Source organism: Phoca vitulina, unplaced genomic scaffold (assembly GCF_004348235.1).
Source record: "Phoca vitulina isolate PV1807 unplaced genomic scaffold, GSC_HSeal_1.0 scaffold6, whole genome shotgun sequence".
NCBI lineage: Eukaryota > Metazoa > Chordata > Mammalia > Carnivora > Phocidae > Phoca > Phoca vitulina.
The window spans coordinates 71,759,308-71,786,932 of record NW_022589709.1 but is presented as its reverse complement, the minus strand read 5'-3'; the positions used below and the strand labels follow the sequence as shown (position 1 = coordinate 71,786,932).

Here is a 27,625-nt window from a genome sequence, read left to right as displayed (position 1 = left end):
ATCTGTCATCCCCACATCAGTAGATGGTACCACCATCTATACTATTGTTTAAGCAAGAACGCTGATGGTCATCTTTCATTCTTGCTTTTCCTTCACTTCCCATGTCAACTCAGCAGCAAGTCCTGTGAATTCCATCTCTAAATATCCTCCCATCTGTCCACTGTCACAATCTCCATTGGCACCACCTTGGCCTAAGCCACTGTTCTCACTTGGATGACTTCATCCATTCATGCCCTTCTCCTAGCCTTTTCACCATGTAACATCTAAAGAGACCCCCCCTGTTTTTATTATGTTCAGTTAGCTAGCATATAGTACATTATAAGTTTTTGTTGTAGTGTTCAATGACTCATTAGTTGCGTATAACACACAGGGCTCCCCTTCAAAAAGGAAATCAGCCTTGCACATAAAATAAACTGCAAGTCCCTGAATAATGCACTCCCTGCTTGATTTTTTCACTCTCATCTTACCAAATGCTCTTGTTGCCTAGTACACCATAGCCACCCCGGTAGATGTACTTCAAACATGCCAAGCTCACTCCAACCATATGGTTTTGTCCATGCTGTTCCCTGAACCTAGGCATCATTTAGTCATTTCCTTTGTTTTAAGTCTCAATTTATTTATTTTTTATAATTATTTTATTTTATTTTTTATTATTATGTTCAATTAGCCAGTATAGAGTACATCATTAGGTCTCAATTTAAATGCTTCTTTCCCAGGGGCACGTGGGTGGCTCAGTTGTTTAGGCATCTGACTCTTCATTTTGGCTGGTGTCATGATCTCAGGGTCCTGGGATCGAGCTCTGCATAGGGCTCTGTGCTCAGCGCGGAGTCTGCTTGTCCCTCTCCCTCTGCTCCTCCTCCTCCTCTCTCTCTCTCTCTCATATAAATAAATAAAATCTTTAAAAAAATGCAACTTTCCCAAAGCAGACTTTCAAGGCCACTCTCTTCCTAAAATGAATCTCAATCTTTCTCTGTTCAGCCCCACATTTGTTTCCTTGATGTGAATGACAAAGGGAAAGAAATCCCCCTGATAATACGGAGCATATTTTTCATCACTATATGGTCAACATCTACCATAAAGCCAAGAACAAAGCAATCACCTAATAATATATTTCTGAAATGAATGAGGAAGTTTTTCAGGAACCTAACTCATACAGCATTACCAATAGGAATGGAAGTTTCTCTTCATATTTCCTCATACCCAGCACACTGTCATCACTAGATAAGCAAGCTTGACTATTCCCCTAAACTCCACTTAAGTAAAAATGTCAAGTTTGCCAACCTATCTCTCTCAGTATTGGTTGATAGAGATACTGAGAAATATGTTTACTCATTTATGGGGAGTTACACAGGTATATTGTAGTTCTACAATTCAATTTAATTCGGACACTAACTACTCAAGAAGTAGCACAAACCCCACAGGTTATAGGCTCAATTCACAAGACTGCTTCAGACATCAGCCACAGATAGGGTGACCATGCTACCTGCCCTTCTGTCTTGCTGACCTCAAATTTTGGGGTTCTTATGATTCCCCCTCAGGTTCGATAATTCAATAAAATGATTCACAGAACTCATGAAAATGCTTTACATTTACCATTTCATTATGAATGATACAACTCAGAAACAGCCACATGGAAGAGATGCACAGAACAAGGTATGAGGCAGGAGGGGACAGCTCAGCATCAGCCAATTTGAAGAGATAAGAGTGGGGGAGGCACAGAGCTTCCAAGCCCTCTCAGGGCATGCTTTCTCCTAGCATGCCTTTGGTGTTTACCAATCCAGAAGATCCCTGAACCTCACTGTCTAAGAATTTTTGCTGAAGAAGTTTCATGACACACACATGATAGGTTAAGTCATTGGCCACTGATTGAACTGAATCTCTGGCCCACTCTTCTCTTTCCAGAGGTTGAGGGGTGGGGCTGAAAGTTTCAATCCTCTCATTAAACATTTGGGGTTTCTGGTAACCACCTCCCTCGTGAAGCTACCTAGGGGGACTGCCCTTGTTCACTTCATTAGCTTAAACTCAGGTATAATCAGAAATGCAATTACTATGAGTAACAAAATATACTGCTATCACTCAGAAAATTCCAATGGTTTTAGGAAATCTGTGCCAGGAACTGGGGACAAAGACCAAGTATGAATATTTTCATCATGCCACAGTAGTAAAACACTTTTGGATATACACAGAATAGATTGCTGAAGGTTATAAGAAACAATGTCTAGAACAGATGATTCATGATAGGGCTTTTGTTCTACAGCTAAGATAAAAGTACAAATGTTTCTGGCATGTCTGGATGCATGTTATTTGCTAGATTAGGTTTCAATAATAAACACCATGACGTAACATCAGAGAAGTAGAAATTTACATGTTAAATTATTGCAAAGACTTTTTCATAATGGGTGGATGGGACTGAAAAAGGAGTATGATTTCAAGTGCAGCAAATAATGTACTTCAATTAAGATCTATTTATCTTTGGGAGATATCATGTTTTTCAGCTTTGACAGCCATTAAAACCAAGTGTCAAAATAAAATGCACTAGTAATAGACCTTTGAATTGCTAAGTTACAAGTCTTACAAATGTCAAATCAAGATTTTCAAATTTAATGAGGCTTATTTTGTCACATCATATTTAGTAATACTAGTTATGTTAGTAAGATAGAATTTTGGAATTACCACTCAATAAAAATTTTAAAGATATGCCTACTAGGAAAAAAGTGAACGGGTATCCCAACATAGGCATGTTTATTTCTTTAGAAATTGTATACATGGATTTTATTATAAATTCATAAAACATATCCTTGTATTTTTATTTTTATCTCATTTGATTTGTGTTTTAGAATGTATGTATCAAATTTATAACACAATTCATTTGTTCATATTTTTCCTAATAGGCATATACCATAAAACAAGTTTGGAGGGCGCCTGGGTGGCTCAGTTGGTTAAGCAACTGCCTTCGGCTCAGGTCATGATCCTGGAGTCCCGGGATCGAGTCCCGCATTGGGCTTCCTGCTCAGCAGGGAGTCTGCTTCTCCCTCTGACCCTCCCCCATCTCATGCTCTCTCTCCCTCTCATTCTCTCTCTCAAATAAATAAATAAAATCTTAAAAAAAAAAAAAAACAAGTTTGGAACCCAGTACTCTTACTCTGCACTGTCTAGTACAGTATCCACTAACCACATGTGGCTACTGAGCACTTGAAATGAAGTTAGTCCAAAATGAGGTGTGCTGTAAGTAAAATACATCCAAGATTTCTAAGGCTCAGGGGAAAAAAAAAATATCTTATTTGAATTTTTTATATTAATAACGTGTTGAAATGATAATATTTTGGATACACTGGGTGAAATAAAATATATTGTCAAAATTGGTTTCACCTGTTTCTTTTAGTTTTTTTTAATGTGGCTATGAAAATAATTAAAATTGTATATATATATGGTTCATATTCTATTAATTGCCTAGCACTGCCCCAGAAGGTCTGACAGTGCTAGAAAAGAGAGAAGCCTGGTTAGTTGTGTTTTCTGGACTCAGCAACAACGAGATTAATCCAAGTGAGTTGTGGGGAAGTGCTGGCCTCACCTGAATTGATCTGGCTATGCTTCATGTTCTTGTAGCTCATTTTTCCCTCACTCACCAGCAATGGTCAGTGTCAGATTTCAGGATCATTAATGGTTGTAGCAGGCTCTAAAGAGATGAACTGGTTTCCCGTGTGAACTGTACTCTGCTCCATTTGCCACCACCAGATGAACTGATACTACTTCCTCTGATAGCACAGCATTGTAGATACCGATCTTAGAATTAACGGCTAAGTACCCTCAAGGAAATATCTCAATAGCAGGTGTGTGTTTGCGGAGATGTACTCATATCCATGCAGTACAGTGATTTCTCTTTATTAACTATTAGTAAAACCGTACCAAATATAGGGCAAATAGGTAAATTCTGCCAAGTACGCGAGGAATACTTTTCAAAAGCTTGCCTTATAATTAGTTTATAATGTCACAGTTTTAAATAGACCAATCTCAGCTCTGATGACTTCCTTTGCAAACTGATTTATTACCCACTACTCTGTTAAGAAATAGACAACCTCAAGTTCCTGCCCCCCGCTCCCAAATTTCAGAAGGGATCCTCTCTCTAGAATATCTTGCAGTAACCATCCCAGGGAGGCAAATTTGACCCTCCATTTCCTTTCTGAAAGAGCCTCACATTGAGCTTTTCCCTTCAACTGGACTCCCTTAGTGCTGCTATTAAACTCTAGAAGCCCATGATAATATTCTTCCTGGAGGAATCCTAATAAAGTCTAGCTGTTAAATTCTTCCTTATGTTGAGCTAATGCCTACTTTTCTACAACTGCCAATTATTGGCCTTCAGTCTTCCCTCTAGGGATATAGAGAACACACTCCTTCTTTCTCAGATAATTCTAATACTTCTAAATCTCTTTTCTGGGTTACCCAGTTTCTCTAAGTATTTCTCTAAGTAGTTGTCTTATTCATTAAACAAATATTTATTGGATGCTGTATCAGTCTGCTCAGGCTACCATAACAAAATACCACAGACTGGGTAAAACAACAAAATTCATTTTCTTACAGTTCTGGAGGCTGGAAGTCCAAAATCAAGGTGCTGTCAGTGTTGGTTTCTCCTGGAGGCTCTCTTCTTGACTTGCACACAACCATCTTCCTGCTATGTCCTCACATGGCTTCTTTGTGCGCTCATCGCTCCTGGTGTCTTCTCTTCCTGTAAGGACATGAACCCTACTGGATTAGGGCCCCACACTTATGACCTCATTTATCCTTAATTACTTCCTTAAGGACCCTATCTCCAAATACAGTCAGGCGGGGGATTAGGGCTTCAACATTAGTTTTGGGGGCAATGCAATCCCGAATAGATGCTTACACAAAAACAGCAGAAAATAAAACAAAACCCTGGTATACAGGCACATGACCTGGTTTCGAATCTCTTTAAAATGTCCTTAAGGGATATAGTAGCTAGAACCAAATCCAATACCAAAAGGGGACCTGAGCAACATGGAGTGGGACTATCTGTTCTCTCTTTATGGAATCTATAACCCCTTTTATTTAGCCCAAGATAATATTCACCCTGTAGCAGATCTAGACTCTTCCACCTCCACACTAGGTAGAAAGCTGGGGGAAGTTGAAGGTAATGTCTTCTAGTTCTTTGCATGCCAGTGTGATGACAAACACTGGGCCCTGCATACAAGGAATGGTGCTGGCCGACCAGGGCTGACTTTCTGGCAGTGTGATCTGTGCCCTTCACTTAATGTTCTGCTTATGATGGTCTTGAATTTTTTGAAGAAGCCGCCCTCACATGTTCATTTTTTCCTGGACCCCACAAATTATGTGACTGGCTTTTAAAAAAGAAACATGAAGGGTCAATTAGACTAGAAGTCCGTATCTTGATTCTATCCCAGGTTCTGCCAAGACCTAGCTAAATACAAAGGTCGGTGCTCATTTATCTCCCTACCTGAAAGATCCTCTCTTGTAATTAAAAAATTATGAAACTTGCATCAGCAAAAGGTTTCAGCAGAGGACATCTACTGTTTTTGCCTGCCATATATCCACTCCCCAGTTTTCTTCCAGAGCTCTTCTTACTCACTCTCTGTCCAAGTGATTGCTAGGTTCAAGGGGCTGACCTCACTTTACCCCCAAACCCTGCTCCACTGTGACCTTCTGGCTCAGACCTGGCCAATCAGCATGGTTTGCCACCCTGGAATAAGCTGGAACTGGTCCAGAAATAGGACTATACCCCCATGTAGGCCAATGGGGGTATTAAATTAAACCATAGGATTTTTGTGGACTGTTGGAGTGGTGGTTATCTCTTCCGGCATGGCTTAGAGGACAAGGTAGGCCTGGAGATGCTAGGGATCCCCTTGCTTCCAAGAAGGGTAACCTGCCTGAGTATGGAGTCATCCCAGAGGAAGATGCCTTGAGAGATGAAGAGAGTGAGACCAAGTCCTGAGGACATGGTGTGAGCCCCTGAGCCTCGGGATGAGCAACAGTCCCTGCAACCTGGACATATAAGCTATGAGAGCCAATCAAGGCCCTGGGCCCACTGATTTGGGTGTTGGTCCCTTGTAACAACGGGGATTGTTCACCACAAGCATGCAGCAGAGTGATCGTGACTTAGTAAAGGGAAGAGTGCTTTGCCATGGAAGTCATTACAAGATGTAAATTTAAGTGGCTCAAGATGAGAAATTTCTGAAAATATGTAAATGATTTTTTATAGATATATTTCAAGACTCCAGAAGTCACCAAGAACTTGGAAACGTGGCTTATTGGAAAATCACTGTGCAAATAGTCACTTTTAATGACTGCCAAAGTCATCCTGTTTGAGCTAATGAAAGCAGGATCTAAGACAAACTTCTAGGAAATAGCTTCTGAAATTCAAAGTCACCTTTTAAATCTGGGAATTTGACTTTAATATAAGTATATGTTTTATTTATTAAATTAAACACCCCCTTGTGTGACAAATAAAGAATGAACTGGTAGTCTATGCTAAATAATTAAAAAAAAATAGAACTTAAGGAAGCTTGAAACAGTTTACCTATACCCCACCTATTACGTAATCATGTATGTAGAAAGATAATGAAGTAGCTTAATTAAACTATATCTTTAAAATACTGTTATCCCGGGGCGCCTGGGTGGCTCAGTTGGTTAAGCAATTGCCTTCGGCTCAGGTCATGATCCTGGAGTCCCGGGATCGAGTCCCGCATCGGGCTCCCTGCTCGGCAGGGAGTCTGCTTCTCCCTCTGACCCTCCTCCCTCTCATGCTCTCTGTCTCTCATTCTCTCTCTCTCAAATAAATAAATAAAATCTTTAAAAAAAAATAAAATAAAATACTGTTATCCCTTTTATATTGCACTGTTTAAAAATATTCCTTTGAAACAAAAACACTAATTCAAGAAGATATGCATCCCTAGGTTTATTGCAGCATTTTTTATAATAGCCAAGACCTGAAAGCAGCCCAAGTGTCTACCAATAGATGAATGGATAAAAAAGATGTGGTGTATATATCCAATGGAATACTACTGAGCCATAAAAAATGAGATCTTGCCATTTCTGACAACATGGATGGACATAGAGGGCATTTATGCTAAGTGAAACTAGACAGAAAAAGACAAATTCCCTATAATTTCACTTATATGTGGAATCTAAGAAGCAAACAAAACAATTGAACAGACAAAAAAGCTGAAAAAGACCCATAAATACAGTGAACAAACTGAGGTTGCCAGAAGGGAAGGCACTGGGAGGGTGAACAAAATGGGTGAAGGGGAGTGGAAGGTACGGGCTTCCAGTTATGGATGAGTAAGTCATGGGGATGAAAAGTACAGAGTCAATGGTATTTTAACTGTGTTGTGTGGTAATAAATGGGAGCTATGCTGGAGCTGAGCACAGCATAATCTAGAGTTGTAGAATCACTGTGTTGTACACCTGAAACTAACGTAACATTGTGTGTCAACTACACTTCAATTAAAAAAAAAAATGTTTCTTTGGTCCCAGCAGAGAAGAAAGTCTGCAAGGCTGCCTTTGGGATGTGAGCCCTCAGTTTTTAATAAACAGGCACAGGACTGTATGAAGGAGGCACAGAGATGAAGGATTCAGCGTGAAGAAAGTACAGATAACTGCCATCGCCCTATAGTAGTGGGATGGACACCTCATAAAGTAAGATCTTTGTCATCAGAGGCATTCAAACCAAAGATATGTGATCTCTGTAGGGAACAGGAGAAAGGTATTACGTAGCTGATAATTTGATAGTTCTCTAATTCTGCACATCTTGGGAGAAGCTGTAGGAAATTCTGAAGGCCTAAGTTCACAGGTAAAACTGTGCACATCATTCTGGGGGCAAATGGAAGAGAGGAGAAATCAGATGCTCGCGCAGCTCTGAGTCCCCCTGAAAGACCGCAATTATTGATGTGGGGTCTAGCATGCCCACGTCGGCTCTCTCCTCCCCAGCACCTAGCAGAAGAGCTCTTGGCACAGAGTGAGCACACAATAACTATTTGTTAAATGATTTAACAAGTTGAATAGATAAATGAATACATTCCTCAGAAGTTAGAAGCTCAGTTTTTCCTGCATTTATTTTGCTCCGTACCTTTTTCATTTAAAAATTTATCATGTGGGGCGCCTGGGTGGCTCAGTTGGTTAAGCGTCTGCCTTCAGCTCAGGTCATGATCCCAGGGTCCTGGGATCGAGCCCCACATCGAGCTCCCTGCTCAGTGGGGAGTCTGCTTCTCCCTCTCCCTCTGCTCCTGCACTCTCTCTCTCTCTCAAATAAATAAAATCTTTAAAAAAAAATTTATCATGTAATTCCTTGTGGTGCATCACATTACTCACCTCGCACCATATTATTTCACCTGTCATCTGTTTATGTCTTATCTTCTAAGATGGATCTTGAGCTTTCTGAAGCAGCTCTTATATTCTTTTATAATCCTCTCATACTCAAACATGCAAAGCAAGTTAACGACAATGTTCATGGAGGCCACAAATAGTTGGCACAAGCATGGTCTGCTTCCTCTTTATGAGGGTCCCAAAGCCCCACCAGGGATATTACAAAGTTCCTTCTCTAAATCCCAGGATATCTCAAGTTCCCAAATTCAGTTGCCTTCTATTCTGTTTTGCAATTGTCAACAAGGTGGACTTTAAAAATGGACCCAGGGGCGCCTGGGTGGCTTAGTCGGTTAAAAATGGACCCAGATGCAAAGGGGTTAGCAGGTCATTGGGAGTGAAAGGTAGTATTGAGGAACTTAAGGATGGTCTAAGTCAACCTCCTCATTTAGCTGTGAGTAACCAACACCAAGTCCCCAAGTGAAAATGTTTACTCAAGGTCACAGAGCAACAGCCAGAACTCAGAGATCCTGACCTCAGAAAAGTTCTTTATGGGCATTACAAGCTCCTGGATCAAGGGCATTGCATCAATAATGACCTTACTTTAAAAAAAAAAGAAAGAAAGAAAGACTTTACTTTCTATTAACTGCATTTAAAAAGTTCAAACATTCCTTTCTTAATGCTTCCATCAGCAAACACAAAAGAATAGATATTGCTTTGAGTATAAAATGCTCAGGTATTATGCTTCCTCTTTTCCACAAATCAAAGAGATAAAAGATTGGATGTCGGGACTTGTACCACACAAGCCCTTTCTGAAGCAATTGAAAGATTTTAATCATTCTCTCTGAAAGTTACCGACTGCATTTAAAAAAAAAAAATGACTATTTCCCCCTTTGAATTCAAAGACTCCAGATAATTTTACCCTTTAATGCTAAACTGCTGCTTTTGGACTCTTAACTGCAGCACACCCTGGAACACTATCTTCCCGGCGCATGTTTTCCCGAGGCGGCGGGAGACTGTACACGATCTATCTCAGCACTTGCAACTCACCCTTCAATTACTGCCTTGAATCGTAGTTAGTGATGTAGTTTATCAACTCCTAGAGGGAAGCAGCTGGGCCTCATTCTTACTGACTTCCTAAACACTTGAATCACTCCAGGTCTCTCTTCCACTGAAAGCCCTCCAAAGACTTGAAAATGAACTCAAGATCAATGCAAGCTCCTCCCCACAGCCTACAATGGCACTAAAATAATCTGGCCCCTTTGGCCGTGGCTTACACTGTTCTCCCCTTACTCACTTGGCTCCAGACGGCATGGCCGTCTGCCTTGTCCTCAAACTTGCCAAGCATGCTCAGGGCCGGGACTGTGGCTCCCGTTCACTGTATGCTGTACGCCCGGAACCCTTTGCTCCCAGATCTTCAGATACTGAGCCCTACTCATCATTAGGGTCTCAGTTCAAATATCTCCTCTGAGTGGTCTGCAGAGCACAGTCTATTACATTCACCCTGTTTTCTTTCTTTCTTTTTGCCCAAGGGCAATTTACATTTACTTGCTGATGATTCTGACCAAACATACTTCAAATAACAGCAGAAGTTGAAGTGTCAGGTAAAGCCATTTCTTGCCAACAGCTAACGGTGGTCCATGAAGAGCAACCTGGACATCATTCTCAGGCTGAGGTGGTTCCAGCTCTAACCACACGTACTTCACCAACAGAAGTTAAAAAGCCTGTCAGGTGAAGCCATTTACTGCTCACAGATAAGAGTGATGCATGAGAAGTAACAAACAGCTGGTGGTATTTTATTCTGCAGCACATTTCAACAATGAAGTTATCTTGTACATTTATTTTTTATTTGGTTAATGGCTGTCTTGCTCCTCCAAAACGTAAGCTTTATGAGAATAGAGATCTCATCCTGTTCGCTCTTATATTTCCAACTCCCACAAGGGTACCTGGAATAGAGTACGTATTCAATAAGTAGTCATTTATTGACCCGCACCCCCATGCAGGGTCTTCTACCATGGTGTCACACACGGAGAGCCTAAAATCATTTGAGAAAGGGAGAAGATCTCCATCTAGGTTATAGTCAAGATTCTATAAATATGATGGCCTCCAATACATGGCTGATAGAAAGACAGGTTATTTAGACAGTTATCTATGTCCCTAAGAACCACTGTTGTGGTAAAAATGATGATAGAACAATTTTATGCAGAGCCTAAAGTAGTTCCTCTTTTGAAGATTCCCCCCCCCCCCTTACATTTGGATGTATCCATGGCGTTTGGCAGAACGAGCACTGGCTTAGTTTGAAATAGCAAATAGGTTTATCTCATGTGGACCAATTTGAATTGATAGATGATAACTGTCTGGGGGACTAAGGTAAAGGTACTCCGAGAATAAATCCAAATTCACAACGTCTGCTCTGCTGTTTGGGAAGTGGCTGTGTGGGTGATGATGAGTTCCAAGGCTTTCCTGTTCTGATGGATTGCCTTCTGTTGCACAGAAGCAGAGTGCTGTAGATAGGAGCTCTGGGAAAGTGGCTTAATTGAATTATGCAACCACCCAGGCTAATTAAATCCAATAGGACTTTTCACTTTCTCCTTGGGGCAATAATAAAGAAACCGACATGGCTCCACCATTTTTAACATGTGACTTTGGAGAGATCAGAACCTCTCTAAGATTCAGTTCTCTCGACTCTAAACTGACTCAAATAATTTCAGTGTGCTTGAATCATTAAGGAAACAAAAAATATATCTCATCAAAATCTACATAATTATGTTATACAAATGCATGGTTCTTTGAGAGCCTGTAGACGATACTCTCTTCCTATGTGTCCTGAATTTTTTTGGCCTTACCTTCTTGCAACTTTGGGGTGCTGCCATGTGGCCCCTTGTCTCCCCTCGTGGTCACCTGTGTCATTTTAAAGTGGGCTCAAAGTTTCAATGTGTACCGAAGACAAAGGCTCTCGGATACTGCTTGATACCACCCAGGCAATGGGTCCCAGGCCTTACTTTGCAAAGTTCTTACCTCATCCGGGAACTTGTTTTGGACCGTGTCTTGGACGACAAATTATTAGCTGGGAAGCTGGTAAATTTATTACCTTAATTAATTTGCTGGGAAAGTAAACAATAGTTTCTCAGGGTTTAAAGTTTTAGGCTCGAAACTCTGTGTTTTGGAAGGACTATGTGTATTTTTCTGTTCCTAAGTGTGTGCGCCTTTCATCTTCTGGACAATGTTCAGACTTGTTACCAGTTTTTCATAAAACATTCAAAAGGAAAAAGAGAAGGAAGGCACTAGGGAAACAGACACAGAGCAAAGTGTTAAGAAATCCTTTAAGAAGTCCGGGAGCCACAAGGGAGAGGGAACCAGGAGAAGGCTGTGCTGTCTGACAAAAGATGGAAAATCACCAAACCCTAACAGACCTCACTTGCATTGACACGCGCTAACTGAAGTGAACAGCTGCGGTAAAGTTGCCGAGCATCTTATTTCAGAGTTTGGCAGTGGCCCGAACTCTATTTGCAAAGCAGACAGCTATGACAGGATTTTACAAGTCCAACACAGAGCAAAAATGGAGTCACTAGCCCCGTGACTGAAGTATTGCAATAGGCCATTACCTTTGTTAGACACTTGGCTTTTAGGGAAGGACACCCACTGGCTGGCTCTCCTGTCATATCACGCATTTGAAGCAGTTAGTGTGAGCCTACTGCTTGGTTCCCTTCAGCAGAGTCAGGATTCTAACTGAGCAGCACATTGACAGGCTACCTAAGGACGTTTTGCCCACCCAACCTGAGAAACAAAGACGAAAAGAATTTACATAGTAGCGCTACTTCTGAAAGTTAACATTCCCTGAACATTTATTCAGTATCAATCACTGTGCTGAGTCCTTTACCATGGCTTACATGATTTAATCCTCACAGAAACCCTCTGTGGTTAGTACTATTGTCTCCATTTTGCAGGTGGGGACTGAGGCTTGGCGACATGAAGTCATCTTCCCCAAGGCAGAGTTCGTCAGTGACAGAGCCAGGATTGCATTCCAAATGCGTCCAACACTCAAGCTGGGTTATTCCCCTGAGCTCCTATTGTCACCATTATCTTAACACAGGCCGGCCAGAGCCATGTGTGGGGATTTCTGGATCCTTTTTCTGCTCTGCCTGTTTCACTGTTTGGCTTCAGTGTTTAACATTGTATCACAGTGTTCCCATTTGTCTCTGAATGCTTTCCTATGATTGTTGATGCAGCCCAAAGTTTTGTGAGCTGGTTAGTTGGGTGATTAGGTTTTTCAAGAAGTTCTCTCCTCTGTGGGAAGTGTGCCCCGTGGGGTAAGAAAACCAGTGGAAGTAGGAAGAGAGGGAGGGCTGATTTCCACTCCAGGTCTTTGGGAGGACAGGTGGGCTTGTGCACCCCAAGGAAAAGGTGAGCTTCAAGGGGGGATCGTTCCATGTTCCCAGCTCTCTAAGAGGGCCCCACAATTTCTACTGGAAGCATTAACTTCTCTAATTCTGAAATCTCATGGTTGTGAATGGAAAAAATAATTACACCTTATTTTCACTAGTCTCACTGAAATTTATCATGCCATTCAATTACAGATGTAGGAAATGAATCAGAGTAGTGTAAGTAGTCCCGATGATTTTGTCACCAACAGAGTTCAGATATTTTCATACCACAGGTCAGATGTTGTAGATAGTGTGGAATATCATTTATGCCAAACACTCCTTTGAAATCACAGTAGCTACAAGACCTGCCACTAGATTTTGTTATTTAATGTGTGTGTGTTACTATATCACAGTTAAACATTTTTTGACTATTGTATTTAAATATAATTGATTTCCTTTTAATCTTTTTTTATTATTTTTAATTTCAAAACATTATCTTCTGAGAAGGGACATCTATAAGCTTCACCAGATGGCCAAAAGGGATGCATGGCATAAAAAAAAAAGTTAAGAACTGCTGTTCTTCCTCACTCATTTAGAAGTATTTTATATGTATTACTTATTTAATCTGTACTCGACCACTTTAAGATGGGTATTAGTTATTATTAGTATCCCTCGTTTTAAGGATAAGGAAACTGAGGCACAAGGATATTAAGGAAGTTTTCCAAGGTAAGTACAATATTTACTGAGTGCTCATTGTGTGGATTCTTTATTGCCAGCTCAGCGTCACTCTCTTCCCTGTCCGTACTCCCTGTTCTCCCAGAAGAAGCCAGGGAATGATATTCTCCCAAATCCCTTGAAAGGAAGATTTTTGGTGAGACCCTGCTAAAGAGCAGCACCGTGTAAGATTTGGAAGGCAGATGAGAAGCTGAAAGTATTGTTTCCTCCAACATCAGCAGGCACACACGCAGGAAGTTGGCTGATTTGAGGTTTGGGGCATTCTAATGTGATTCATACACTTAAGTGCTTCTGGAAGCTTTGGTGGCTGTTTTGAGGAATGTCTGGCCTCATGATCTTAGGAACGCCAGCAAGTTTCCTAAGTTCTTCCTCCAAAGATTCTGTAAATCACTGTGTTCAATTCCTCCCAGATGGAAACAGCCAGAAGGGTTTCTGTCCTCACTGAACTCTATGCTCACTATGGGCCAGGAACATACAGGTTAATAGCAGGAGATAAAATAGTATGTCAGTCAGAATTCTAATAGGAAACAGAGGGGGGTAATTAAAGAGCATTTAGCAAAAGGACTGTTCATAAAGGTGTGACAGAGTTTAAGGGAAACCTAGAAGGGAGAGCAAGCGCCCCGGTCTTGCAGGAGCAGACTGTTCTTACTTGCTGCCAGCCAGGAAGGAGAACAGGATGAGGCAGATATAGCAGCACAGAGAGAGACTGAGCTACAGTTGCAAGAGATGTTCCTTTCCAGAGGAGTTGTGGCCCAGGAAGGAAAGGAAGCAGGGGAGTAAACATCCCAACACTCTTCTGTCTTCCAACTCTCTTATCTCTAGCTAATACCCACTGTCTTAGCCAAACCTGGCCTGAAATCTGAGGGCAGGGAAGTCTGACTGCTTCCGTGAACAAGGGTCTGTTTCCAGGGGTACAGAGCAGTGTGGGGAAAGGGGATCTGGAGGGGTGAGCACAGCATATCCAGAATATAGGTAAGCCCGTTTTCATGGTTTAGTTTAAAGAGGAGAAATTAATTCTGATTACATCATAATGCCATAAATGAAGTTTTCCTAGGGTGACCAAAGTGATTCAACTCCTAGTAATATCTCAATTCATCAGTACAAGCAAGGAAGCAGAAGAACTTGAAGATTTTGAAACATCTCATGAAACTATGCTGATGATTGCCATGTGTGCCCTCCTCTGACAAGTTCTCAATTCCACCTAAGCAGACAGTGGTTAGGCTTGGGGATCTGTAAAACAGGGCGTTGTCCAAAGATATTCTAGAAGGGCATTTCAAACTCAAACATCCCATCACGCTCTGTGTTCTAGGGCTGATTGCTCATGGCTTTCTGTGAAGTTCATTGTGGCAACAATTCATTCAAGGATTCACACTTTCCTACGGGCAGTCGACAGGAACTGCTGTGTCTGGTGGCTGTCCTGCTAGTGACTAAGGTCCAAAACATGTGGATTTCCGAGTAAGACTGCACAGAACTAGACTAGAGGGACACTGGAAATGGTGAGTCAGTTATTGTAGTGAAGGAAATTTATGTATGTACGTATTCTTTTCCTTCTGTACCCAGGTTCCTGAATTTTCTCTGTAGAGTATATTTCCATTGACTTTATCTAGAAAAGCACTTGGAATTATAACAACTTGCCAGTTCTTGTTAAGGAGTCATGAGATGCACTATACTTGATCCTAATCACTTTTTTCCAGTGACAATTCTGTTTACTCTCCAGCCATCCACACTCATCATCGTTAGCTTCCAATATCCCTAGTCCTGATGTATACAGGGCTAAGAAAAGGAGTTAAGTAAAACAAGAAAGAGATGAGAGGCAGGGATGAGGGCAAGTGGGAAAGAGAGATAAACATCCAATCTTTATATTCTGTTTTAATGGAATCGAAACCTTATCTGGCACACATGGGTACCCACGTGTGCGTTCACCTGACATGCTGGTTTCATATACACGTTTGGGGAGTGAAGCCTCTATTTGTTGCAGATATAATCAAACTTCTTTAATCACATACATTTTCTTGAGAACTACAGATAGGAAGAGAAGTGCTGTGATAACTTTTTGACATTTGTTACCACATTCTTTATTTATGATAATTTAATCTTCGATCCATTGACCCTTTGAAGACCTAATGAGAGTGACAGGAAGCGATGAATAGGTGTAGGGGCACCTGGGTGGCTCAGTGGGTTAAGTATCTGACTCTTGCTCTCAGTTCATGTCTTGATCTCAGGGTCATGAGTTCCTGTTTTGGGCTCCTCACTGGAGTCTACTTAAAAAAATAAAAATAAAATAAAAAAATAGACTGAATAGGTGTAAATCTGTACTCTCTCAGGTATGGCCACCAAGACTACAGAGGCCCGCCCAGATATGATGACATCATGAAGTTTCAGGGGAGAAATTATATGTAGGAAACAAAAAGCTCCAAAACTATCCGTGTACCTGCTTCAGCCCATGATGCATGCTGTTCCCTGTCTGCAATGCTCTTCCCCAGGTCCCTGGCCTGTTCTTATCCTTTAGATCTCTGCTTAAAAGTTGCTTCCTCAGAGAGGCATCTTTGGCCACAGTTGAAAGTAACCGCCAGGCACTGTCTAGCCCTAGCCTTGTTCTGTTTTCTTTATGACACTGTTTTCTTGTGTCATTGGGGATTTGAGTATTACCGTTTGTCCCCCTGCAGGAGTAAATGTACTCTATAAGAAAAAACACCTCACCACCTGACATATATCCCTGGACACCAGGATAGCGCCTGGCACAGTGGAATGGATGAATAAATGGTGGGAAAATCAAGTCAAAAAAGTGAAAGTTGCTGGCTAAAAGTGTTATATATGGTAATTTACTTATTTTATTTATATATATATTTAAAAGATTTTATTTATTTGAGAGAGAGAGTGGGGGGGGGAGGGGCAGAGGGAGAGGGAGAAGCAGACTCCCTGCTGAGCAGGTAGCCCGATGTGGGACTCGATCACAGGACCCTGGGATCATGACCTGAGCCGAAGGGAGATGCTTAATGGACTGAGCCACCCAGGCACCCCAGTTCACTTCTTTTAGAATGACAAGTCTAAGGTCTTTTGAGAAGATAGCCTAAATCCAAAAGATATCCTAAATCTAATGAATATCTTAGCACATGCACAGAGGCATTAAATCATGGAGATAACTGTGTTCACTGAGACATAGCAGCTATGTTGTGTAAAATAAAAATAACACAAGATTTGAGGTCTGGGTCTCCCTCCCTGTTCTGTATCTCTGGAAACCAAAGAAAGAAATCAAATCATTTTCTTTTCTCCAGTAGTTTTACATCTTTCCCTTTTTATCCTTATTACCAACCTACTTACACATATAGATGATTTTCAAATAAACTTACTAACACACTCTCAAATATATTTAAAATCCCATATTATTAATTTTCCCCTAACTCATACACTAAGATTCTTAAGTATTGATTTTGTTTTATTTCTCTTTTTTCTTTCCTGACCTTATTAATTGTTCTGACTCTTTGGTGTGTGTCCTGGATATGAAACTATAACCCTTAAGTTACACAGGCATGAAGGACAAGAAAGAGAAAGGATGCTGTGATGGGTGAGAGTGGGAGTGAATGCACACCCTCTAGTCAACCCAAAGGAGGAGGGAATACTCCTGAGCACTGGACTGGCCTAGCAGTAGTTAAAAGCCCAAATCCAACAGATCTAGATTTGAGATCTAAATCTACCATGACTAGCTGTGCACATTACTCAGTCTTGGGCTCAGGGCCAGCATTAGGGACCCACCCTTGGTTTAATGCTCTGCTGTCACTGTTTTGAAATTCTTAACAATTTAATCATCAAATCTGTGTTTTGTGACTGAAGATGGAGGTAACCAAGAATGTTCTTGTAAGCAAAGGAGATGAGTACAGTATGCATGTTCAGCATTCATTTTGCACTGGACCCACACAAATTATGTAACCAGTTGGGCCCTCTTTTCAAATGGAAAGGTAGGCTTTAATCCATCACTAGCAGTTAACCATTCTTCTACCCACCTATCTATTGAGTAAAGTGGTTTTCTCCCAGTGGGGAAACAGAGGACCCTCTTACCACTATTTGACTTGCTATGGTTAATTGAATATGATGCAAGGCCTCATAGCCCATGTTCCAGAGACTCATTAAAATGTGGCTGACATGTCTTTGGCTCAAAGACAATGACCTAATTTTTAGTATTTGATGAACTTCAACTTCATAAATGATGATGGTTTTAGATTCCAAACCTCTTGGAAAAGAAAAAAGAATTAGATTTGTATGACCCTCAGGCCAGTGGATGCTCCTACAAAGTTGCTGGCTCTTGGGACTTCAAAGACAGGAATGGCTAGACCACAGGAATCCTTAGCTAGTGAGGATTTATATCTTGCGGTGGCCATGTGTGATTCCTTTCTAGTGCTTGTACTCACACTTGCACTTCATCTTCAAGGGGCATTTTAATGAGCTGGGTTGGACTGGTTGTTTAAGAGCATGGTTTTTAATTTCTAGTATCTGCAATTAAAAATGTTAATCACTTAAAAGGAGATAAAGCTGAGCTCAAAAACTGAACATATGTAGATGTTTGTGCTACAGGGAATCAATCTGCCCATTAGAATGCTAATAAATGCAGAATATCCCCATTCTTAATTAATCAGTTAACTAAACAGAAAGGCTAGGGTGAAATACAAGCATGATTATTAAACATGGAAAATCAAGAAGGTTGGATGAATAACAATTACATAATCAACGAATAATAAAGAACATTTGAGTTTCAATTAATCCTTATTGGCAGCTCCTTAACATCCACCAGAATCTGTTTCATTTCATCGCAAAGTGGGCCTTTCAAGTTTAAACAATTTTAACATTTGGTCGCTAATATAAATCTACTTATTAAAAATGTTCAAGATCAACATGATACATTTAACTACAAGAGTAAAGCCAATTTAGAAACTAATTTGGTCAAGTAAAGATGTATTATTCTCCTTGCCCGAATATAAAGGGTCCTATTGGGTGAATTCAGTATGTTACTTTGTAAAAACAGTTATTCTATTCATGGGTTATAATGAAAAGGACAGATGCAGCAGAAAGTGCAGAGAAGTCACAATTCTGGTAAAAATAAGTAAGATGCTTGATTATGAGACTGTATCATAACTCAAGTTTCTCCAGAAAAACAGGACCAAAGGAGAAGTGTGTGTGTGTGTGTGTGTGTGTGTGTGTGTGTGCGTAGAGAGAGAGAGAGGGAGAGGGAGAAGGAGAGATTGAAAAAGGGAGAGAGAGAGAGATGGATTTATTTGAAGGAACTGGCTCATACTATTATAGGTGCTGGCAAGTCTGAATTCTGCAGTCCAGACCAGCAGACTGTAGAGTCAGGGAAGAGCTGATTTTGCAGCTCAAGTCAGAAAACAGTCCAGTGGCAGTATTCCTTCTTTCTTGAGGGACCTCAGTTTTTTCTCTTAAGGTCTTCAACTGATTGGTTGAGGCCCACTTGCATTATGAAGGGTAATCTTACTCAAAATCTACTGATTTAAATGTTAAGTACGTCTAAAAAAATACCTTTACAACATCTAGACTAGTGTTTGAACAAAAACTGGGTACCATGGCCTAGACAAGTTGACATATAAAATTAACCATCAGGTGTATAGGGACATAGGTCTATAGGGACTGAATTGAATCCCAACCCTGGGGTTCTCATGTAGTTGCTCTGGGGTCTGACTGGTCATCAAAATTTCTAAACTACTACTGTCAACCACCTTCCCCAACTACCCTCCCCAACTTTCCCACTCTATCCCTATCCAAGATTCTAATATGTATCAAACTTTGAAAACTACAAACCAGAAGTCTAGAGGTGATCCTAAAGTTAGTTTTCTAAATTAGGAGAGGGAAAGGAAAAGCACTTACAATCAAACTGGTGAATTTCAGGGTACAACAAAACAAAACCCTAAAACTGAAAACAAATATGCAAACAAAAAATGTCCTACCTAATTCAGGTCTCCAAATGCAGTGTTTTTTTCATAATCCTTCTAGATCCATCTAAATGTTAGATTCATTCATGCCTGAGTACCCAAAACTGTCTCCATCGTCCATCATATACAGAAAACTAATTACTAGTTTTTAATAAAATTAAACTTCCAGGATGCCCGGGTGGCTGAGCTGGTTAAGCATCCAACTCTTGATTTCAGCTCAGGTCATGATCTCAGGGTCATGAGATTGAGGCCCATGTTGGACATGGAGCCTGCCTGGGATTCTCTCCCGCTCCCTCTGCCTTCCCCTTTCTCTTGCACACTCGTGTTCTCTCTCAAAATTAATTTAATTTAATTTAAAAAATAAAATTAAACTTTCAAAATGTCATTTGGTTTGATTCATTACTATAGTGATTGAAAAGAAACCTTTTTTTTTTTTAAAGATTTTATTTATTTATTTGACTGAGAGAGAGACACAGCGAGAGAGGGAACAAAAGCAGGGGGAGAGGGAGAAGCAGGCTTCCCACGGAGCAGGGAGCCTGATGCGGGGCTCGATCCCAGGACCCTGGGATCATGACCTGTGCCGAACGCAGACGCTTAACGACTGAGCCACTCAGGCGCCCCGAAAAGAAAACTTTTATGCCTGGTGTGTGTGCTGGTTGTCCAGGAACTCTGGGGCGGGGAGAGGAGGGGCTGGTGCAGAAGCAATTCTGGAAGGTAACACTTTGACCAATGTTTTCCAGAGTGGGTTCTGTGGATCACAGTCCTTGAAGAGATACACTTTGAAGGGGCTTTCTTGGCCAAGTATGTTTGGAAACATGGTATATAAAAGCCCCCCACCCTTGGAGATTCATAATTTATTTTTATATAATAAAGTATTCAATTGGGGCGCCTGGGTGGCTCAGATGGTTAAGCATCAGCCTTCAGCTCGGGTCATGATCCCAGGGTCCCGGGATCGAGCCCCACATCAGGCTCTCTGCTCAGCAGGGAGCCTGCTCCTTTTTCCTCTCCCTCCCCCTCTGCTGCCCCCCCGGCTTGTGCTCTCTTGTTTACTCTCTCTGTCAAATAAATAAATAAAATCTTAAAAAAAAAAATAAAGTATTCAATAAATCCCGTAAAGAAACGTGTTTGACTGCTTTTTAATCTAGCATTTCTCAACTCCAATATGTACCATTCCACCCCTACCACACAATGCATACTAACATCCCAAGAAGCACAATTTAGAAACTGCATTTAAACAATCAAAAAACAAAAATAAAAGTCTACATGATCAAGAAAAATAACTGAATAATTTATACTGCATTTAGTGAACTGAAAAATACAGTCACAGTTAGATGCTTTCTCAAGGCAGACTGGGCACATTCCCAATTTACGGGGTCACTGAGCTACATTCCTAGGGCTTAGGTCACAACTGCTCCCCATATCCCACCCCTGAAATTATACAAAAATTGTAGATGACCCCACAAAGCAGGGACAAGTTGTTGGCTGCCTTTGCAAAGGCAGAAATGGTTTCTTTAGTAAAACTACCACTGGGGAAAAATGTTGAGGAGGAGGCCACACTTTAATCCATATCCAAAACACGTAACTGGGACTGATTTAAATGTGTTGAAACAGTGAGGCTTCTTCTTGGCCAACTAGATCAATCTTTTGGACCATCTGCATTAGAAACCGAGATAGAAAATCCAGTTTGAAGATAACTGTTTCAGCTATTTCTATGAATCAAAGTGAGTTTGGAATCAGGAGGTCAAGAAATTTGGGGCACAGTGGCGTCCAGCCATCTGTGAGCAGCCTTTGCGTGAACTGCAAAAAGATACACCTCTGGGCACACAAATTGCATAAAGGCATCCCTTCCTCTGGGTTCTCTGCAGCCCTGCACCAGAGCCAGGGTTTGAGGCTGGATTTCCACTCTCACTGGCCCTACTGGTTGGATGCCTTTGTGCAGAGCAGAGTATGCACCACTATATGTGGGGGTTAGGGGTAGGGGTGGGCCTGAGCAAGAAGAGAAGATACTCAGGGAAGAGAGGGCGATCAAGGTAAGGAGCACAACCTGGGATGTTCAGACTTGCTTCAGACCTCAAGTGCCTTTGCCGAGTGTAGAATGTGCCTGGTTGGTAGCAGGGATGAAAAGCTTATGGTGCATGTGTATTTGAGCTTGGGATAATTCTCTAGTTTTTCTTAAAAATGAGAAAATATTTCCATTATTTTATTTTAGTTGCAGAATGACTTGGACCAAAAACCACTGTTCCATGAGCAAACGGATTTCAGGACATTCATGTTTTCATTCAGTTACCCTGTATGAAACAATTGAGCAACTTCAATAAATAAAACAGTGTTCTAGTTCCAGGAGACATTGTGGAAAACATGTTAGACAGGACTCTTGCCCTTTCTGAGCTTATACTCTAGCAGAGAAGATGAGACAATTAAATAATGACGATAAATGTGAGAGAGTAATGTCAAAGGGAATACATGGAGGTCAGTTGGGGGATTTACCTTTTACCCAATTTGACTTCCTACAGGGGCAGGGAGGTATCATACCTGAAGCAAGGGATCCTAAGGACCAATCAGAGACAAAAAAAAGTAGAAAGAAAAGCTATAGGGAACTTGGAAAATCCCAGGACAGGGAGAACTCAAAAATCACATAACTGCTGAAAATAGGAGAGAGGGGCATACTTAAGAATGGATATCTGGACAGATCACAGATATTAAAGGGCTTTTAAAATGACACTGTGGTTTAATTAAAGTGTGATGAATTAGTGAGAAGCAGGAAGAGAAGCAGGGAGACTGTTGTAATAATCCAGGAGAAATACGCTGATGGTAGTAGGGGCAGAGAAAAGTGGTTGGATTGGAAAGTTCACTTAGCAGGTAGAGGCAGCTAGGTTGAACGGACATCTATTAAGAAGGAAGAATTAGGATAGGAGCTGAGGGAGAAGGTTTTATGGATGATTTCTGGATAAGGAACTTGGGGAAACAAGGATGCCATCTAATGAGATAAGGAAGCAACTGTGGAACAGAAGTGAGTTCAGTCGAGCTCAGTTTGATCATACTGGGTCTGAACAGTCTATGAAATATTTCAGGGGATATGTTCAGTAGACAGGCACATCTATGTTTGGAGCCCCTGGAATGGATGAGGTTACTCAGAGACATGGTACATGGAGAAAGAGAGGTGTGTATAGGCACTAAGAGTTCTCATAAAGTTAAGAGTTCAACTAGGATTTTTTGATGGTGCAGAATCCAAAAAAGGGGAGACTTTAAAGAGGGAATTGGGGTGCCTAGATGGCGCAGTCAGTTAAGCATTGACTTGGTTTCAGCTCAGGTTGTGATCTCAGAGTCATGAGATTGAGCCCTGCATTGGGCTTCACACTCAGCACAGAGTTGGCTTGAGACTCTCTCTCCCTCTCCCTCTGCCCCTCCCACCCTCTCAAATAAATAAATAATTTAAGAAATAAAGAAGGAATTATGATTGGAGTCTCAAGTCACAGCGGCATTAATAAGGACTGAAAATACTCATTACATTTGGCAATTAGGAGGTCATTGGTGACTTGAGCAAATAGTACTGTTAGTGGATGGACATTTGGGGTAAGATCCAGTGATAAGTGAATGGGCAGAGGGGAACTGGAGAAGTAAGAAATCTTAGAAAGAGTCTGGTCCTGGGGGCGCCTGGGTGGCTCAGTCCGTTGAGCATCTGCCTTCGGCTCAGGTCATGATCCCATGTCGGGCTTCCTGCTCAGTGGGGTGTCTGCTTCTCCCTCTCCCTCTGTCCCTCCCCCATGTCTCCCCCTCTGTGCTGTCTCAAATAAATAAATCTAAAAAAAAAAAAGAAAGAAAGAAAGAAAGAGTCTGGTCCTGGAAAAGAAGGATAGGGAGAAAGCTTGTAGGTGTAGCATGGTTGGACAATTTCATGGTTGGACTAGGGAGAAAGCATTAGAGAGAACTTGAATATGTTGACATTGAATAGAGAAAAAGAGAAAGATAAGGATACAAAACAGTGGAGGAGTCAGGGATAGGGCAAAGTCTGTGAAGAAGGCAGAATAGAATGGATCGAAGAGTTAGCCGTAAGTAGAAGGATGACATCTCTTCCCACGGGGCCATCCTCCTCCCGTGGGGCAGAGGGGGAAGAAGAAAGTCTGGCTGCTGTATGAATGAGAGGTAGCAGTCAGGAAAGCTTAGGTAGTGTTCAACCTTGACAGTTTTTACTGTTGCTGTGAAGTAGGCAGTAGGATAATGAGCTAAGAGGGATGGCCTCATTTTAACCATTCACTGTGCTAACTCTACATTCTTCATTATTCCACATTATACTGATTCTCATTTGTTGTATTGATTGTTATTTGAATGTGTCTGAAAAACTTCTTCCTCACTTGCAACACTACAAATTTCAGCCCAAAGTATGTGGGCTGGCTGGTGATGAGAGGAACGTTTCCTATAGAAAGGAGGTATCTCAGATGATGTGATGCACTGTGGTGACCAGAGTGACATTTTACCTCATATTGCACAGAAAAGAGTTTTAAAGAAAAGATTTTCAAGCATTTCACTACAAGAACATGAGGAAATTCTCCTGAGAGGCTTCCTCCTGCCACCTCCCCTCCCGGCTTTTTTTGTCTCATTCTTTCCAATGCTCCAGCAGTTGCCAAGTTTACAGTACTATCTTTCATTCCTGATCTCAAAAGGTTTCTTTTATTTGTTTTTTTTTCCCCTTTTTTTCCTGTCCAGACACACTTATACAGCAAAATGTTTTTTCCAAGTTGTCCTAGGAGATTGACAAAATGCCAAGTCTTTTTTGTCTATGCAAAAGACCCTGTTAAAAACGTGGCTTATGACAGTAGTTCCTTTTTGCTTATCTTGACATCTTTCCCCAGTTGGCTTTATGGATGATGTCCAATATCTGGGCCTGAGTGAGCGATCCTATGTCATCCAGAGAGAAAGCTGCAGAGCTTCCCGAAGCTATACAGGGCGGTCAGAAAGACTGGTTAAGGAGAGGCTGTGGGCTTCCCTCTGCACCATGCTCTTCTGAGGTGTAGCCCGCTGAGATTATGTTTGAGGGCTGCCACAATAATGCAAAACGAACCCAGCTTAGGGTTCCAAAAACCATACTTGATATTCCAAGTCTGTCTGGAGAAATCTATTACTAGTACACATTCAGCCTCCAGAACGATTTCTGTCACTTGAGAAATTTATCGTTTATCAGATCCTATTTTCTCTTTTCAGCCTGCTCTTCCTTTTTCCTGTCGGAGAAAAGACTCGTGGAGAAAGCCTATGATAGTGGAATGGTAAAACTTGACTGAAATGTAAAAAAAAATTAAATTTTTTTCACTTTGGCTCTTTATCTGGCCATGAAATCTCATGCAAAACCTTTATGTGTGAGGCAACCTTTTGGAAGTATAGCTTATACCTGCTCTCTCTGTATTTCCACTTCTCATTCATTCTTGTGCTTGAGTTTTTTCAAATTACAAAAGTAATATCAGGTCAAATAATACATGGGTGTTTTAAAAAAGTTAATACTCTCCAACTCTGTCCTTTTCCCCAGAGGGAAGCGGTAATGCTATTGTGGGGATGTTTCCCTCTGTGTCTCTCTACCGTCACAGCCAATCAACCTGCTTATTGGTCACTAAATTAAATATCCATTTCTTTTCATTCCTTATATTATTTGGACTCTAAAAAATATTGGACACTGTTAACTGATCTTTCCCCCCTTTTTTCAGAGAGAAAGAAAGAGAGCACACATACACTAGTGGGGACAGGGGAGGGGCAGAGGGAGAAGGAGAGACAGAACCCCAAGCAGACTCCCCACTGAGCACAGAGCCCGACTTGGGGCTCGATCTCACGACCCTGAGATCCTGTCTCAAGCCGAAATGAAGAGTCAAGACACTCAACCGATTGAGCCACCCATGTGCCCCAATCTTTCCTTTTTAAGACCCTCTCTTTTCTTGCTTTTCATGACCTTATGCTTTTCTGGGTTCTCTCCTACCTTTCTGGTCGTTCCTACCCAATCATTGTTCTTAGCCCTTATTCCTCTGCCTGTCTGTCAACCCTGATGTTCCATCCTCTGCAGGGTGACCACATCTCAGGAAACTCCCTTCCAGAATTACAGGAACTTTAGACAAAGTAAGAATTCATCTAGTCTCATCATTTTTATTGATAATGGACCCAAGGCAGCCAGAGTAAAGAAGTAACCTATCTAAGGTCATTTCAGAGCCTGAACCTGAAACAAAAACTTCCTGACTTCAAGTCTAGATATTGATAAGGGCCAGCAATCTACCAATTTCCTGATACATTTCTTTTATTTACTCTTGTCTTCTTTTTCTTTTCTTTCCCTTTTGGCTTGGTAATAGTAGAATTGCAAGGTAAACCTAATCCTGAAAGATGGCTCTTTACGACCCCAGTGACAGCCATAATATGCTATGTAGGAATTCACCTGGGGAAGTCAACAGAAAGAACTAAAGCAAACTGTTTAATTTGATCTAATTTTCCTGAGAACACAGGAAAAGGGGTAACAGGCTCCCCTAAAGATTGGGATAAATGATCATTGCAAGCACAGAGACCTGAAGTTACCCTTGATGAGGCTCCTTCCAGAAGCATTTAGGAAGCCATGGGTACTGGGAGCAGCCATAGGTCAAACTGACTGATTAGCTCAGTAACAGCTTCTAGACAAAGAGCCAGCACCAAACATGTGGGGGGTACCACTTAGGTGCCCAGCCTTATGTTAAGTTCTTTGCATACAGTGACCGTATTTCTCAACCCCCAAACTAGGGCATATCATTTAATCACAGGAAAAAAACCATTTGACATTTGAGTTGTCATAACTGCTAAGCCAGGGGGTGTCAGAGGAACACAAATCATGACCTCTACCACCTAGATATTTCAATCTATTTAGTGTAACAAGGTATTGAGTGCAGCAGGATGGTAAAATGAAATGGTGGGTATTAGTTTTTAGCTGAGGGCCCCAAATCTGGAAACAAAAATTAGAAATTAACAAAGCTATAATTAAAGCCCTTCTCTGGGCAGGCTCAGACATTCTAAAACTAGCTCTCCCAGCTTTAGTGATTGCTCCCCTCTGGCTCAGAAAGCAGTTGGGGATGGAGAGGCTGGGGAAGGAAAGAGAATGTCTTTGAGTTTGTCTCAGCTGCAGAGAATTACCTCAGTCAAGGTCATGCCCCTTTCTGAGCCAGCCCGCATCCAGCCACTGACTGATGTGGGAGTATGCAGGACGAGCCAACTTGGCACAACTCTGAGGGCTCCTGGAGCGATTGGGCTCCCTGCAGGCTTGGTGGAGGCTGTCAAAGGACCCCACAGCTGTTGTGCTTCTCCCATTGTGCACCTGCTTCTAGCTCTTCCCTTCCACGGGTACTGATCCCACAGGCACTCCTTAAGAATCATCCTACACACTGCGGGGAGAGGGGGGAATCTATTCTTCCTAAAGAAATCCCTTCAGATATAGCTCATGGTGTTTAGCGATATACTTGCAGTATTGTTTGTAGAGTTGTTTTGTCTTAAGGACAAAAGACGGTGCACATGAGTTGTACTGCAGCAAATCAACAAAAGGGATCTGAGTTGGATATATCTGAAAGTATTTTGAAAGTTATGTTCAAGGCTAACACCTGAGCTTTGTGTAGGGTAAATAAGACCTTGTGTTTATGAGCCTTCGAGCTAATTTGATGTTTTTTCCTCTCGCATACCAAGCAATGTTCAGGCTTTGAATGTTTTTGTATCAGTTTTCTCCTTTGTAAATGGCATTAACATTGTTACTTGAGGCCTTGTTTCATCACTTTGGTCTCCTGCGGACTTGAATTGACAGTGCATCAGATTTGTTGCTAATTTTGTCTGTAGATAGTCTAGTTTCAGCTGTTTATGGTGATGCTACACTTTCATTTATTGAAATTTAACCTTGTATGGTGCTTAAACCACTATTAGGGGAAATAATAAAATAAGCCTTTACCATGTATGAAAGAAATTTTTAAAAATACAAGATATCTTCTGATTAGCATCTAGCTTATATTAAATTTTTTTAAAAGCTAAGCAAAAATGCTTTCATCAGGATGCACTGAAAACTATGTATATATATACATATACATATATAGTGCTTTTTCTATGCACTGAGATGCTCACATGCTTCCCCTTAGAATGGGCAATGTACGATGCATAACATAGCAGTACGTTATCTTTGCAGTTGCACTGAATTTTATTTTTATTTTGTAAATTTGTATTTAAATGATATTATCATATTTGTTATAATAACACTTAAATAATGTTATTGAAATTTGTATT

The 27,625-nt window shown here is 41.2% G+C and overlaps 1 long non-coding RNA gene across 1 annotated transcript in view; it reads right to left on the bottom strand.

The window, feature by feature from the left end:
- Positions 1-4,592: 4,592 nt before the first annotated feature.
- The window catches only part of LOC116632448, a 193,580-nt gene continuing 170,547 nt past the window's right edge, over positions 4,593-27,625 (bottom strand). The window contains exon 3 of the long non-coding RNA XR_004299413.1: positions 4,593-4,723. This is a non-coding gene — a long non-coding RNA (uncharacterized LOC116632448). The remainder of the gene's footprint in view (positions 4,724-27,625) is intronic.